This window comes from Silene latifolia, chromosome Y (assembly GCF_048544455.1).
Source record: "Silene latifolia isolate original U9 population chromosome Y, ASM4854445v1, whole genome shotgun sequence".
Classification (NCBI taxonomy): domain Eukaryota; kingdom Viridiplantae; phylum Streptophyta; class Magnoliopsida; order Caryophyllales; family Caryophyllaceae; genus Silene; species Silene latifolia.
In genome coordinates this window covers 467,208,130-467,220,147 of record NC_133538.1, presented here as the reverse complement: position 1 = coordinate 467,220,147, position 12,018 = coordinate 467,208,130, and the positions used below count along the sequence as shown (strand labels likewise).

The 12,018-nt window shown below is 37.3% G+C and overlaps 1 non-coding gene across 1 annotated transcript; it reads left to right on the top strand.

Annotated features, from left to right (window-relative positions):
• The first annotated feature begins 324 nt into the window (after positions 1–324).
• LOC141636920 (small nucleolar RNA R71) lies at positions 325–431 on the top strand. The gene has a single exon (XR_012541487.1). It is a non-coding gene; the product is annotated as a small nucleolar RNA R71 (small nucleolar RNA).
• The last annotated feature ends 11,587 nt before the right edge of the window (positions 432–12,018 follow it).

Genomic DNA, 12,018 nt, shown 5'->3' with positions numbered 1-12,018 from the left:
GTCATGGCATTAACATGATGCTTTGGTGATTTTGAGACTTCTTCAAGTCTAGCCATAGCTTTTTCAAACTTCAAATTGATTGTGTCGATATGAGCACTAAGTTGAGCACCCAATTGAGTAACGGAGTCCACTTCATGCTTTCCTCCTCTAGTAGCCTTGCGAGGTCTACTATATTGTGAGTTATGGACCGCCATTTCCTCAATCTTGTTCCATGTTTGATTGTCATCAACTTCGGTGAACATTCCATTTGATCCCATGTTGAGAATGTTCCTTGAATCCTCATATAGACCATTCCAAAATTATTGTACCAAAAACCATTCGCTAAGTCCATGGTGAGGACATGAGCGACAAATTCCCTTGAACCGCTCCCAAGCTTCATACAAAGATTCTTCATCCCTTTGCTTAAAACCCGTAATTTGAGCTCTTAGCATGTTAGTGTTTATGGTGGGTAGCATTTTTTGTAGAAAGCTAGAGCCAACGTCTTCCAAGAATCTATTCCGAGGGTGGCCATGTCAAGGCCCTTCAACCATTGCTTCGCGGTGCCAATTAGAGAAAAAGGAAATAAGACCCATCTAATTTGGTCTTGAGTCACACCCGTTTGAGAGATTGCATCACAATAGTCGCAAAAGGTTTCCATATGAGAATGAGGGTCTTCACTAGGCATCTCCCCAAATTGGCTCCTTTCAACTAATTGGATGAAGGCGGATTTGGCAATAAAATTTCCGGTTAGATGTTGCGGTGTAGGAGTACCATTTGGTAGGTTCTCCTCGGTGGGTACGGAGTGTGACGAGAATTTGGGCATTGTAGGTTGATTTTGTGGGGTATTGTGTAATGGGTTCTCCTCTCCTTCTATTGCGAAAGGGTTGACGAACTCAATAGTTGGTTGAACAACTTCACTAATACCTCTTAAATTCCTCCTAACAAGTCTCCTATTGTTCGTCAAGGTTCTTTCGATTTCACGGTCAAAAGGTAACAAATCACCTTGTGACCTTCTAGACATGCAAAATATCAAACAACCCGAAAACAATTAGAACAAACCTTGAGGAGTTTTACTTCCCCAAGGCGAAGAAACACACAACTAATAACAATAAAAAGGAAATCTAAATCAAACAAACATCGTCCCCGGCAACGGCGCCATTTTTGATCGGTCCGTTTCGTGTTCACAATTAAAGGTGTGGTCGTTGGGTCACGTCTGAATCAAAACACAATTTATAGCTTCACAAACAACTCTACAATTAGTAAAGAGGCAAGTAAAGGTCGGATCCCAAGGGACGGGTATTGAAATGAGATTTCTATTGAAACAAGTGGTGTCTTGGGGGTGTCACAAATTGGGTTGATGTAGAAGGTCACTAACTAAAATAGTAATGAAAATAAACTAGCAAGATGAATAAAAAGGGGTGTAAACAATTGATTAAAAAGCACTAGGGTGTCATGGGATCATAGGGGAATCATGGGAATTGATCATACAAACATGTTCTCAAATTATAAGCAAGCAATTATTGTTGTGATGGATTGAGATGGGATATATCTTACAATCCTAGGAAAGTTTGGGTCCCGGAGCCGAATCGATTATATTGTACAACACCTACAAGTCGACTTAATCTTCCCTACTCAACAACATGCATGGTCTAATGAGACTCGAGTTGGGTTATGTCTTACAAGTCTCATTGAAAAGATAGGAGATGGTAGTAAATGCAAGGATTCATAGGCTTAGCATTTCATCAAATATAACATGTGCATGAGTTGAGATCAAAACAAGCAAGCAAATAAAACATGAAAGCATATTAATTTAAGCATGAATCATTCCCCATGTTGGTTTCCCCTAATCACCCATTAACCCTAGCTAAGAGACTACTCACTCATTATCATGTTGATCATGCTAGCAAGGTTGTCAATCATACCAACAAAATGAAACATGATGAATAAATGAAAGTAATTAACAATAATTAAAAAGGGATTAAGAGAATTATACCTACTAATGATTCCAATAATAAAGCAAAGATAAAAGAAGTGCTTGAATGCTTGATTGAGAGGTTGTCAATCTCCCAATAATAACCCAACTAATCTTCAATTACCCAAAATAAAGGATGAACAAAAGAGAGATTAAGGAAATAAAACTTGTATTAGAACTTGATTAATTGTTGATTACAAAACTAAAAAGAGATTTGATTGATATTAACTACTCTAATTGATGATAAGAAGAACATGCTCTTCTAATTAGACTAATGGGGTGTTTATAGTGGAAATTAGGGGGATGCATTAGGGTTAACTAAAGGCTAAACTAGTAATTACACTTTTTAGATTGAGCAGGGAGGAGCCGGTATTTTCCGAAGGAAGGGCTTCTTTCTTCGTAGCTTGGAGAAGAGGAAATCGCGCTGTAGAGGAATCCGGGCGGATTAGGGTCGGGACGGGCGGATTCTGGCGATGGAATCCGAGCGGATTCAAAAGAATTCGGGCGGATTGTGGTGATGGAACCCGGGCGTCTTGGTGGAAAATCGCACGGATTGTGCTGGTGAAGGACGGCCGGATTGTAGACAATCCGCACGGATTGTGCCTCACCAAGGCTTCTTCTTCTTTTCTTCCCTTTTCTTCATAAATTCCTTGGGGATTTCCTTGGGGACTCAAGGATCCTTTCTCAACATTGCTCATCTACTATCATATGTATAAAGGCCTTCTAATCTTGTCTCTCCTTGATGCTTGGTCATTGAATTCGATCAATTTAGTCTTGTTTTGCCATGAAAATGCAAGATTCTTACTCCTTTCCTACCAAGGGATCAAAATCTCAAAGAATATGCAAAACAAAGAACTAAAGATAATAAATGACCCAAATATGCACTAAAAAGCATGGGAACAAGGCTAATTCGGGGGCTAAATATGCGCTAATTATGGTCACATCATTCTTATAGGTGAAAAAAATGAAGATGAGTTAGGAGACTCATATATTGTAGAAGATGATGAGTGATTTTGATTTCTAGGGCTCTTTCTCAAGTGTTATTGTTCTCTTTTTCTAGCTTAAGGTAACTATTCCGAGTCACTCGACGAATTAATGTCACATTAGTAGTTGTATTTGTTGTTTGTTGTTGTTTGTTGTCATTTGTTGTTGTTTGTTGTCGTTTGTTGTTGTTTGAGACGATCTTGTTGATAAATGAATGAAGGAGTAAGATGAGTATGCTTTTGTTAAATTTATGTTACCCATTTGTATATTATTGTTTGGAACAAATTTGGATGAGGAATTATGTGTTGGGGCAAGTCCGTGTTTTGGCTGGAACGCGTCAGTACCGGACCGAGACGGTTTCCAATGTTTCCAAAAATATGACAGATTGAACGGCATCGAAAAACTAGGTGGTTTAGCCACTTGAATCACTCAATTCGGAGTCCGTATGAGTAAATGGCGTCGTTTTATCGATTAAAATTTATAGAAAAGTTTACCCTTGTGTGAGACGGTTATTTATGCTATTTTATTATGCGAGAATTTTGTGGAATTAGTTATTTTGTAAGTTGGAATATATTTCCTTATGTTGATAGTTTTTCACATGATAGAGATTGGAAATGGCATGAGAATGATATTGTGAGGAATTTTGCGATTTGGGTCAAAGTAGGCCAAGACTCTGAGCTGGGCCAGATTGACCGAACGAGTTTGGTCAAACTAGGTTTAAACCGGTCAGCCTCGATTTGACTGATGACCCGTCGCGGGACTCGGGTCGACGGTTTGTCTTTGAGGTGAGATTGGTTGTTATTGGATGTTTTATGTTGATGGCTTGATATTTGTGATTACATTTCACATGTTGGTTGTTGGATGCTTTGGATGCCTTATACTTGAGTCTTGTTGCCTCTTTGCGATTTTAGCTTGTTCTCACGGATTATGGTACTGTTGGTTAGCTGGAATTCGGATTATTATTGATATTGGAGATATTGTTGGATTGTCAGCTGAATATGCTCTTGCGTAGCCTTTCATATGCTAGGGTGTGTATGATCATTTGTGTGTGCAAGTTTGGACTCTTTGCCCCTCTTATGGTTAATTGGGTGTCCTACTTGTCTTGTGTGGCGTGGGCTAAAGTATTCAAGCTATGACTAGGTCCTAGGTGAGTATTTCCGCCTTCGTCATAGATAGGCCATTATAGTCTTTGACGAGTGTATGTTTGCGGCTTAATAGCCTTTGTGTCTTAGCTTGGTGGGTTTATATCCAAGTTAGGGCATGACCTCCTGACGTACTCTTAGAAGTATGTGGTCAGCTTAAGTACTAGCCAACCCTTTGGTGGACTCCTTAGGGGTACTCATGTGTTGATATCATGGGTCTTGGATGCAGTAGTTTTCCGTATGTCGCTAGGTCTGCGCAGGTTTAGGACTAGGGTGTTTACCTTACCTCGTGGTATAGACTCGAGTTACAGAGTGACTATTGACCGTCCTAAGAACTTATGCCTGTCTCTAGATATATTGTCCTTTCTTGTTTGATGATTCTATGAATCATAGAAGGTGAGATGCAAGCCGGCTATGGTTGATAGAGTTTGGATTCCTGGATGTTATGTGATTCACATGATAGTGTAGTATGAGTCGGTCTAGTATTCACATGCTAGGACTATGTGTTGTTATATTGTTGTTCACATGATAAGCGCGATTGTCTAGTATCTACATGCTAAGGCTATGTGTTATTCATATTCATATTCTTATGTTTACATGTTATATTAATTATGACATTTCGTGGCTGGGAGAACTCGGAGTTACTCCCCACTGACTGTGGCTTTCGTATTTGTATAAAATGCGATTGACAGGTAGGTGATGCATATATGGGGTACATGGACGAGCTAGCGAGCAAAGTAACCTTGGGACCTAGATTGGCTTTATTTTATTGTGACCCTTAAACACTTTTTATGTTATATACTTTTTAGGGACATATGTCTCCCTTTTTCATATTTGGGTTGTATAACTTTGTTTCGCGACTTTAGCGATGTTTTATTTATGAGATTTATTTTAGACCTTGCATGTTTGACACCTTCCCATTTGGATATTTTTATAACAGGTTCAGGTTTCGTTTTCGGTTTTAAAAATTACAGGTTTTTAACCAAATGAACCTATTACAAACATATCCATGCAGTTTTTATCTAGAATTATGTGTTTACTTTTCCGCAATGATTGAGGGTGTCACAAGGTAAATCAACAAGATCCCAAACGTTATTCTCATACATGGAGTCCATCTCGGATTGCATGGCTTCAAGCAATAGCTTTGAGTCGGAACAGGTCATGGCACCTTTATAGGTAGCGGGTTCATTACTCTCTAGGAGCAAAACGTCACTCTCCTCGACCATACCAATGTATCTGTCTGGAGGATTAGATACTCTACCCGACCTCCTAGGTTCCTGAGGAATATTAACCGTATCATCAGTTGGAGGAATAAATTCCTCCATCTGTTCCTCGGTTGTTGGTTCTTGAATCTCCGACAGCTCGAAGGTTCTATTACTTGACTTGTTCTCGAGAAATTCTTTCTCTAGCCGCAACAAAAACTCGATGTTCGGTAGGCGAATAGAAGTAATGACCAAACATTCCTTTTGGATAACCAATAAAGTATGTCTTGACCGATCGCGGGCCGAGCTTATCCTCGTGTCTCCACTTGACATAAGCCTCGCAACCTCAAACCCGAATAAAGGACAAGTTAGGTACCGTTCCCTTCCACATTTCATATGGAGTCTTGTCGACAGCTTTAGTCGGACTTCGGGTAAGTATAAGAGCAGCTGACAAAAGAGCAAAACCCCATAATGAATCAGGTACTACCGTGTGACTCATCATGGATCGAACCATATCAAGTAATGTTCGATTTCTCCGTTCGGACACACCATTTAATTGAGGTGTTCTAGGTAGAGTTAACTGTAAAACGATTCCACAGTCTTTAAGGTGTTGATCAAACTCATTTGAAAGATATTTGCCACCCCGATCTGAACGGAGTGCTTTAACCTTTCTACCCATTTGGTTCTCAACCTTATTCTGGTATTCCTTGAATTTCTCAAAGGACTCACTTTTATACTTCATTAAGTATACATATCCGTATCTATACAAATCGTCCGTGAAAGTGATAAAATATCTACAGCCATCTCTAGCGGTAATTGACATAGGTCCACATACGTCAGTATGTATGAGTCCTAATAGGTCACTAGCGCGCATTCCAACACCTTTGAAGGAAATTCGAGTCATTTTGCCGATGAGACATGATTCACACGTGCCAAATGTAGAAAAATCGAATGCGGGAATAGTCCCATTCTCGACGAGTTTATTTACACGTTTTTCATTTATGTGTCCCATTCGACAATGCCATAGATAGGTTTGATCTTTGTCACCAACCTTTAATTTCTTATTATTCACCTGTAATATATCTGTAGTTTTATCTAAGATGTAAATTCCATTCATGGAAACTACTTGGCCATAAATCATTTCATTGAAAGAGAAAATATAGCTATTATCCTTTATTGAAAATGAAAAACCGTCTTTATCTAGTACGGAAACAGAAATAATGTTCTTAGACAAACTGGGTACATAGTAACAGTTATATAAATATAATTTAAAACCACTTGGGAGTTGGATTACGTATGTTCCCTTCGAGACTGCAGCAACTCTAGCTCCATTCCCGACTCGCGTGTCCACATCACCCTTTCCGAGAGGTGTGATGTTTTTTAGGCCCTGCAAATGATTACACAGATGAGAACCACAACTAGTATCAAGTACCCAAGTTCCGAAACTTGCATGGTTAATCTCAATCATATGAATATAAGATGACATACCAACAGGGGTGACGCGGCCTGCTTTTATGCCCTCACGGTACACGGGAAAGTTCCTCCTCCAATGTCCAGTCTTGTGACAATGGTGGCACTCAATGTCACCGCCCTTGCTCTTTGCCTTGCCTTGTGAGCCACTGGTCTCACCAGGCCCACTCTTACCGTTTCTTGGCTTCTTAAACTTTGGCTTACCTACAGTTAGGTCACCGGGAGCTTTGCCCTTACCCTTATTCTTGTTGGAAATCATGAGAACATCTTGCTTCATGCTCCCACTCAAGTTCATATCCTTCTCGGTCTGTACGAGAAGTGAGTGTAGCTCATGAGGACTTTTCTTCATGTCATTCATGTAGTAATTTGCCCTGAAAAGGGCAAAACCATCATGAAGTGAATGAAGCATACGGTCAATGACTATACTCTCACTGATTTTGCAATCAAGTGCCTCCAATTTCTCGACATTCTCAATCATGTTAAGAATGTGTGGGCTAACCGGTTGGCCCTTCGGGAGTTTAACATCAAAGAAGTGACAGGTATGCTCATAAGTAACGATTCTCGGTGCTTTTGAGAACTCGTTAGTGAGCGTGGTGAAAATCTTGTTTGCACCTTGGGCAATGAAGCGTCTCTGCAAATTAGTTTCCATTGCAAAGATGGGTACGTTCTTTATCGCACCCGCTTCCATAATGAAGTCACTATAAGCAAGTGACTCATTGACTCCTACATTGGGGCCTGGGTTTGGCGGTATTGGCTCAGTTAAGTATTTGAGCTTACCGTCAGCAATGGCAGCATTCCGCAATGATGCCTCCTAGTCCGCAAAGTTGGACCCGTCATTTTTCAGACGTGTGAACTGATTCATGTGGTCCATGAAAGCTTTAAGCCAGGACTCGCGTCCAAGTGTGGCAATTGGCATAGGGATTTCGTTATTTCCAGCCATTTGTTGTAACAGTATTATCAAAATAAAATGTATTCTACACTGCGAAAAGAAGAATAAAATATAATAAGCATACTCATCGTTTTGATTTAAGTCTAATGCAATACTTTTATAACGAGAAGACTCAAGCATTTATACAATTTACCTCCCTCAAGAATTATATAAATGATCCCAAGACTCAATTATCTGTAAATTGATAAGCCAACCTTTTGGCGAATTCTACTGTTAGAATTTTTGGTCGATAAATTTCTGTAAATTCTATCTTTAGTCCATCATAATCACGAGAAACTCTTCGGACAATAATGTTGAGGTAAACTAAGTCAACACAAACTACTTACCCAACGTAGAAGGGGTCATATGGAGAGTAAGGTCCTATATGCCTACCGACGAAGAAGGGATTCATAGTTGTTTGCCCTTATAAAGACTAGTCTCAATTTCAGTTTTAGAGGAAGATCCCATCAACTTTATTTTAATTCATTTTAAGTGAACTAATATCTAGCATGCAAGAATGAATAAACTAAGGTGATGGCTTAATAGATTGTGTGACATCTGTGTGTCAATGAAAACTAACATACAATCTATATGAGTCAATTTTCATGCATTTTAGTAGTAGGTGGTTTGGTTTAGGCGGAATATGATGCATTAACTATCATGTGAATGAAAAGCAATAAGAATGGAAAAACGTAAAACAAAAATAAAGTCCTAGTGTGGCCTATCTACCAAAATGAACATAAATACAATTTTGGAATCCATCCTTGGACCCGTGAGGCTTGTCTTGATGTTCCATCTTGGTCCATGTAGCGGGAATGAGCTCCAATCTCCATCTTTAGTCTTCTTTAAAATTACAATTAAAAATTACATAATAAACCTATTTACATTCTAATTTCAAAACCATAATACTTAAAGAAAATAAAAGGAGATTCGAGATCTCAAAATTACATTAAAATTATGTTTCCTTCATTACTAAAACATAATTAACTAAGGCCACACTAGGTATTACAAATTACAACCGATTGCAAAAATACGTAAATAAAACCATTCAACGATTCATTCAACTAAAATAAAATGCATCAACTATAAAATTAAACATACAAGAGATAATTCCTTAATTATGTAGATTAATTTATCCAAACCACCTATTTAAATGATCAAATTATGTGACAATTCCTCAATTACTCACAATAAATTGAATCTTAATACATATTAAACTTGTAATATGAATTAATCCAATATTATTTTAAACCTCTTTAAAATAATTAGGTATCTTAATTTGTGAACTTCTTCACAACAATTAATCATACATTATTAATTTAATGTATAATCAATATTGGCCAAAAATAAAACAAAAAAAAAACAGAAAATATTTTTGTTCTTCTCGGCAATTCCTCAAAAACCGAAACAAAAACAATTTTTTTTTTTTTATAATTGCTGCTCACGGCAAAACAGGCCAAAAAAAAAATTCTCGGCAAAAGCACAAAACCGAAAGAAAAAAACAGAAACTTTTTTTCTTTGCACTCGGCATAATGCCCTAATAACAAAAAAACCATCATTTATATGAACAATTTGTTTATAGTTGCTACTAGGTCATGATTGGCATAATCATCAACATTTAAATTAATGAAACATGATTCTTTAAACAACAATTTAATCTCATTATGCCAAAACTATATAGCAAAAACAAATTATCATCATAAACAAAGCAATTCCATTTACATATAAATTTAATTTTTATTAAATCAACACATCTACAAATTCATTATATTATCATCTTAACCTATTAAAACAATAATATGAATAAGGGCTGGAAAAAAAATCAAATCGGCAAATTTTTTTTTATAAAACAGCCGTACCCTTTTTTTTCGTCTTCTTATTTTTTTTTTGTTCAAAACAATTTATGAAAATCATCAAAAATAATTTCGTGGCCTTGGCTCTGATACCACTTGTGGGAAATATCGGTATACTTCCTTTAAGAAATTACGGATTATAACGAAATTATATTAATGATAACTAGTCATAAACGAATTAACATCAACAAAAGAGAAGAGAAATAATAATCAACCTTTGGTCCTTGCAAATTCGGCCTAAGAACCATATCAAAATGATATTCGCTTAATCGTTGCACCCAAGATGCTCCGAGAAATGCCCCTCAAATTGCTAGAATGAGATCCCCAAATTCACTAATTAATTTAGGGTTTTTGTGTGATTTTTGATGAGAGAATATTAGGTTAATAATTAGGTTAAGAAAATGATCTCTCACTCCCTCTTAAAACCGTGTAGGAGGAAGAGTATTAGGGTAGATATTTCTTTCCTAATTTTCGGTTTAAGTAACAACCAAAAATAAGAATAAAATCCTCTTATTTTCGGTTATTCACAAATTATATATAATGTGTATATTTATCCAATTGTCTATATATCGACATGTATTAATAAGTCCACTTATAACAGTTTGCAGTCGATTTATCAATACCAGTCTGTCAACATATATTATGACAATATTGTATAATATATACATTAACTATAAATATCACATATTTATAATTAGTTAATTAAATATAACCGATTACATTTAATTACGAATTAACATCTTAATTCGTTTAAGCTAACATTATATACATTAATTAAATATAACATATTATATTCAATTTACGAATTGACAGTTAATTCGTCTCAGCTAATATTATTTAATTAGATTAAATAATCATCTCATCAACACATTGACTAACTGTTTAGTCAAATATATGGACTAACCTTTTAGTCAGGCATCAATGTGATTATATTTTCATACAATCACATCTCTCAAACACATCCTTTAGGTGTGACTTTTAGGGACTGTTGATCACCGCCATCAGTATGATAATAACGTCAAACTTTCTAGCAAGTCAACCGTTATTAAGTAATCGTTAATCAACTGATAAAATACGAAGTATACCCTTGTGAACCTATAAGAGATTTATAAATGTTATCACACTAATTTGTGGAGGACACAAGCTCCAACAACATGAAGACCGTCCCTTATGCTTCCGTTGTTGGGTCTATCATGTATGCTATGATTTGCACTCGTCCCGACGTTGCGTATGCCTTGAGCATGAGAAGTCGTTATCAAGCCAATCCTGGTGAGAGTCATTGGATAGCCGTAAAGAACATCCTTAAGTACTTGAGAAGGACTAAGGATTCGTTCTTAGTGTTTGGAGGAGAAACTGAGTTGCGTGTAAAAGGTTACACGGACGCAAGTTTCCAAACCGATCGGGATGATATGAAATCCCAATCCGGCTATGTATTTATGCTAAATGGAGGAGCAGTTTGTTGGAAGAGCTTCAAGCAAAGCGTTACCGTGGATTCTACAACAGAGGTTGAGTACCTTGCAGCGTCTGAGGCTGCAAAGGAAGCTGTTTGGATTAGGCAATTCATGGAGGGACTAGGGGTAGTCCATTCCGTCGAAGATCCGATCACTCTATATTGTGATAATAGTGGAGCTATTTTTCAAGCCAAAGAGCCGAAGTCTAGTAATAAATCTAGACACATTGAAAGGAAATACCATGTAATTAGAGATTATGTGGAAAGGAAGGAAATTGACATATGTAAGGTTGGGACAGACAATAATATTGCTGATCCTTTAACCAAGCCTTTATCAAAGGCTAAGCATGATGGTCATGTCGTCGCAATGGGATTGAGATGAGTACCATATTTTCTTTAGATTTTGGATATGTAATAATTGGATAAAGTATCTCTTTTTATATATATGATAATCGCATTCATTGTTTAAGCATTCATTTATGAATATTTTATTTAGTGTAACTAAATTTTTAATACCTTGTTTATCTGAATATGTTGTGGAGACAATGTTAAACACTATTTAAGTGAATAAGATGAACATTGTATTTTGTCCCTAGTCACTTAATGAGGTGACGTCTCGGAGTGACTAGATTGTAAGTCGATTGATGGTTGTTCAACACCATGAGGTCATACGTGATGACTAGTCGATTACATAGGCAGAGTGTGTGACACTTTGTCGGACAGTGACCATTTAGAGAGTCCCTAAGTTCTATTCTAGACGCCTGGTCGTGGCAGGGATCTCTAAGATGTTCCTATGAGTCGATTCTTTTGACTGGAGACTATTATCCAAGTCAATGCAGTTTCTGAGTGACTTTGGTTTTTGTCCTAGGTCATGCCGTGAAAGGAGGCCAAAAGGACATCTTCTATGTCATGATGATCTGTATTGGGCAAAGATAGATAGGGCATACAGGAATTGTCCACCCACGTTGGGTAACTATATCTCAAGGCCACTCGAGGAGTTAATGACTATAAATGCGTGGCCACGCTCGGAAGTAATCT